This window comes from Daktulosphaira vitifoliae, unplaced genomic scaffold (genome assembly GCF_025091365.1).
Source record: "Daktulosphaira vitifoliae isolate Bord-2020 unplaced genomic scaffold, ASM2509136v1 Scaffold_4, whole genome shotgun sequence".
In the NCBI taxonomy this organism is placed as follows: Eukaryota; Metazoa; Arthropoda; class Insecta; order Hemiptera; family Phylloxeridae; genus Daktulosphaira; species Daktulosphaira vitifoliae.
In genome coordinates, this window is record NW_026099575.1 from 16,766,041 (window position 1) to 16,772,030 (window position 5,990).

Below are 5,990 nucleotides of genomic sequence, written 5' to 3' on the forward strand. Positions count from 1 at the left end.
CATTATAAATAAATGATTTTAATTGTCTGTTAAGCAACTTTTTATTTGATTAAAGGGATTTTTTTTTTATTTATGACATTAATATATTTTTAAGGGTAATGTCTTCAACTAGATACGATTTGTGATCTTTTGACGTATTGTTAAAAGAAATCGGTCCAGTGAGAGCTGAGAAAAAGTAGTGAAAGACACAAAAAAAAAAAAAAATAAACACATCATGGTAAAATTAATACCTTCTCAGCTACGCATCGAAGCTAAAAAAAAATTAGTCCCGACACCTTATATACTATGTGCAAATTGCTGTCGAAATTTAAAAAAAAATGTAATATTTGCGATAAAAATCACCTTCTATAACAATGTTTTTTGTACTTAAAACTGCCATAACTTTTTCAAATATTAACAAATCAACATAATTTTTTTTTATACTAAGACCTTAGATATTTCCCTTTCGTTTGATATCATTTTTTTAAAAATCTAACACTTAACCTGCTCATGGGGGGGGAATTTAAAATAGCAACTTTTTAACAAAAACTAACTTTTTCAACATAATTTTTGAAAATGTTCCGGAAATACTGCGTCCTTTAAACATATATCAAATTAAAGCTTTTTTTATGTACTATAAAATGAAAAAAAAAAATTTGTCCCGACACCTTATCTTCTATGTGCAAATGGCTGTCGAAATTATAAAAAAAATGTAATATTTGCGATAAAAATCACCTTCTATAACGATGTTTTTTGTACTTAAAACTGCCATAACTTTTTCAAAAATAAACAAATCAACATAATTTTTTTTTATACTAAAACCTTAGGTAATTTTCTTTCATTTGATATCATTTTTTTTTGAAAATCTAACACTTATTCTGCTCACAGGGGGGATTTAAAATAGCAACTTTTTTACAAAAACTAACTTTTTCAACTTAATTTTTGAAAATGTTCCGGAAATACTGCGTCCTTTAAACATATATAAAATTAAAGCTTTTTTTATGTACTATAAAATGAAAAAAAAAAATTTGTCCCGACGACCTATCTTCTATGCGCAAAAGGCTACCGTATTCAAAAATATGCTATTTTTCTATTAAAATTCTAGGTTTTGTATTTTATTTTATTTTAAAATATCTTATTAGGAGAATATATTGACTTTCATGAATATTATATAATTTAATTGTCATAGAATAAAGTTCATAAGACATATGAAAATTAAATTTATTAAATTTTTTTACTTTTTTAAAGTCGATATAGTATTTTTAAATTTGAGTTAGCTTAAATAGCCAATTTTATCATGTGATGAAGCAACGAACAGAAACCGAATTGGTAACATTTGTGTCTTTCACGCACAGGGTACGAGGTCCAAATCTGTCTGTGGCAATTAATATTTTGCATTTTTTTTTTTTAATTAAAATAAAATTTTCAAATCATTTGATATTTATCTCATTTAGATTCAATAACTTCAATAGATATAAAGTATTCTATCACTATAGTCTCCCCTCGTGAGAAGAAATTTATATTCATGTTAATATTATTTTAATATGTAGTTTTTTTTGTGGCTACGATTTATTTTGCCAACCCTCACTAGACCTACTTTTTTCAACGATACGTCAAAGGATTACAATTCGTATTTAGTTTAAGTTATTACTCTTAAAAATCGAAAAAATATTCCTTATTCAAATAAAAAGTAGCTAAACCAGCTTTTTCTNAATATTCCTTATTCAAATAAAAAGTAGCTTAACTAGATTTGTCCATACAAACAATTAAAATCATTCATTTTTAATATTCTTAAAGTATTTATTGTCGAATTAGTTTTGATATGATAAAAGTATTCAAGTACAAAAGTAAATAATTTTACTTTATAATTTATTAATTTTTTAACTCTATTTGTGTGTGCTACTACCAGTCTATAATATGCCAAATTTTTTTGTAATATGTTGCTATATAAATCATAAATTTAAAAAAAAATAATTTTTAGTTTCACCTGAATTTAACGATGGATTTTTACAATTATAATTATATTTTATAATACGCTCAATTGAGTAAATCTTTTTAACTACTTTGTTTTGATTGGTTCATTTAGTTAAAGTAAATTNCTTTTTAACTACTTTGGTTTGATTGGTTCATTTAATTAAAGTAAATTATTAAAATTAATTAAGTTCTGAATATTTCAATTGCAGAATTTTTTTAAACACCAAAAGTTATTAGGATATGATTACTATTCTTTCTATTTCAGTTATCTATTACGATAAAAATGTAAAAAAATCGAATTTTTCTGACAAATGTACTGTAATTAGTAATTATAAAATTTCCAGATTGCATATTAATCTTAAAAATTTCATTTTTTTCAATTTAATAATGTCAATTTCAAACTTGCAAGTTGAACTATAAGTTATGGTAACAAATGCAATTTTTAGCTACGATGCGAAGCTGAGAAGGTATTTTTCATTACAACTTTCACTTTAAAAGACAATAAAAAATAGGTTCAAAATGATTACCTTTAACATATTAAAAATCAAAATCAGTATTAATTTAATACAATTTTTTTTGTTCTTAATTATTTTTTTTTATATGTAAATACTTATTTTTTAATAATAAGTAATAATATTAAAACTTAGAAGTAATAGAAAAAGTTTAATTGCACATTTGAAAACATCACGAAAAGTTTATTTAGAAAAGTATATTTTTTTTCTGATGAAAGTTCCTTTTGTTTAGTGNTTTTTTTTTATGTCTGTTGCCACTTTTTCTCAGCTCTCACTGGACCGATTTCTTTCAAAAATACGTCAAAAGATCACAAATCGTATCTAGTTGAAGACATTACCCTTAAAAATTGAAAAAAATTCCCTCGTTCCCCGCAAATGGGGGAAATATCCAAAAAAATTACAAATTTAAAAATCGCTAATTTTCGAAATTTTTTCACTTTTTTTTCTTAAAACTTCCATAACTTTTTCATAAATCGACAAATCAACATAATTTTTTTTTATACTAAAACTTTAAATATTTCCCCTTCATTTTATATCATTTTTTTGAAAATCTAACACTTAACCTGCTCACTAGGAGGATTTAAAATAGTAACTTTTTTACAAAAAATAACTTTTTCAACATATTTTTTGAAAATGTTCCGGAAATACTGCGTCCTTTAAACATATATCAAATTAAAGCTTATTTTATGTACTATAAAATGAAAAAAAAAAAATTTGTCCCGACGCTTTATCTTCTGCATGTAAACGGCTGCCGTTGTTAAAAAAACATATTTTTGTGTTAAAATTTTCGATTTTCGATTTTAAATTTTCAACTTTAAAATACTATAATTTTTCAAAAAATGTATGTATCAGCATAATTTTTTTTTTTAAATACGTCTTTCATTTGACATACTTTTTATTAAAATTGGACAATTTCGCCTTATATAGGGGGCGTTCAAATCTTGAAACATTGTATAAAAAATAGAACTTTTTCAACTTAACTTTTGAAAATGTTCCGGAAATACTGCGTCCTTGAAACATATATCAAATCAAAGGTTATGCCATGTACTATAATGTGAAAAAAAAAATGTGTCTGGACACCTTATAATCTATGAGTAAATTGCCACCGAAATTAAACAAAAAATGTAATATTTGCAAATAAATCAGCTTCTATCGTGATGTTTTTTGTATTTATAACTACAATAACTTATTGAAATGTTAACAAAAACAAAATAATATTTTTATATTTAAAACCTTAGGTATTTTCCTTTCATTTGATATCATTTTTTTTGAAAATTTAACACTTATTCTACTCACAGGGGAGGAATTAAAAATGCAAAATTTTTACAAAAACTAACTATTTCAACTTAACTTTTGAAAATTTTTTTACTTTTTAAAGTCGAAGAAGTAATTTTTAAATTTGAATTAGCTTAAATTGCTTATTTTAATACGCAACGGAAGCAACGAACATTTGCCGAATTGGTAACACTTATGTTATTCAAGCTAAAGGTACGAGGTTCGCATCCGCCTGTGACTAACTGATATCTTGCATTTTATTTGAGTTAGAAAAAAATTTTCAAATCATTTAATATTAATACATTATACGAGGTGTATTGATAAAATAACAGAAATTTTCGGTTTTTTAAAAAAATATTTATTTATTTGTCTATATTAATGTTGTCATCTTCAAAAAGTCCTCATTAGATATTATTCACTTGTGCCAACGTTTCATTCAATCCTCAAAACATTTCAAGCTCGATCTTTGGAATAGCCTTCAGCTCATTCAGGGATGTGCTTTTAATATCATCTATGCTTATAAAACGATGGGCCTTTGAGGTTCTCTTTATTTTTGAAAACGGAAAAAAATCACACTTAGCCATGTGCTGGCGAATATGGAGGCTAGGGTATCGCTGCAGTATTGTTATTGGCCAAAAATTCATAAATAAGCAAGGAAATGTGAGCAGGTGCATTATTGTGGTACATAAGGCATGAATTGTTTTGCTACTATTCCGGGCGTTTTTTTCAAATTGTTTCACGCAAACGGCGTTGAACTTGTAATACTCCTTATTGACCGTTAGATCTCGTGGGAAAAATTCATGATGCACTATGCCATTAAAATCGAAGAACACAATAAGCATAACCTTCAAATTCGATCTCACTTGTTGAGCCTTTTTCGGCCTTGGCGATCCAGATTGCCTCCATTGGGACTATTGAGCATTAGTTTCGACGTCGTATCCATATACTCATGTTTCGTTACCTATTTTAACACGTTTCAGTAATTCTGCATCATTAATTGACTCCTGAGCAATTTCCAATCACCGCTCTTTTTGTTCAAAATTTAACAATTTTGGAACAAATTTTGCTGCTACGCATTTCATACCTAAAACATTAAAAAAAATTTCATAACATGAGCCAATCAATTTTCCAACTTTTATATAATATTCACTTTTTCCACGTTTTTTCATCGGTTGTTGATGTGCTGGTAATTCTGGGGCATTCGTCATCTTCAAAGTCTTCACGGTAATCTTAAAAACCCTTGTTTTACTCATGGCAGACTAACCATAGAACTTTGTTAAAATTTCACACACTTCATTTCATTTTTTACAAAAAATTTGATGTAAATCCTTAAATATATTTTTTCAAACAAATGAAAATTGCCGAGCTCATCAAAAAACGTCTAAACCTTAGCGGCTACCTCTAACAAAGCTAAAAATAAATCTAGCTGAAAATTTTATCATACTTCAGGGACATGTATACCAATGTTATGAATTTTTTTTTTTTTGATAGTTGGACTTTCAAAACCTGTGAAATTTAGAAATTCTTGTTATTTTTTGAACACATCTCGTATACATTTTCTACATTATTATTATTGAAAAGTATCGTTCAACCATAAAATACCGATTCTACCGAATAATTCTCCCGATTAGTACGCGCCTCCCTACTAATAATGTCATATAAGTCTCAATACTTGGTAGATTACGAAGAAAAAAAAACAAATTTTTCCTAATTTCCTATACTTCAATTTTAAGTCTTCAAAAATATTAGGCACCCTACTATAGACCATTTAACCCTTCGTCTTTGGTATGCTAATCTAGATAAAGAATGTATAATATATAATATATTTATAGTATTAATTCCATCTCTCAACAGTGATGATTATTTGGAGGTGAGGGTTGACACCCTTTTATTGAAAAAACCTACTTGGTAACTTAGTCTTATACTTTTTCTCTTGGTTTTTTAGAACGAAACCTTAAAAAAAAAGTCTCATATTAGACCTCATTTTGTATATACACAACTCTATAACTGCCTAAGCTTTTATAGAACTCTCCGAAAAAAAAAATATCTGAGTTAAACATTGGCTATGGCGTTTTATTAAAAGTTTTTTAAATAATTTATACATATTTTGAAAATTTATATATATTTATACTTAATTGTTCAAATAAATGTTGTAAAGTATTATTTTGTATAAGTTGTCACAAACAAAAATAATTAACTAGTATTATGCCAATAAAATCAATAATTGATAAAACAAAGGATTAATCAACT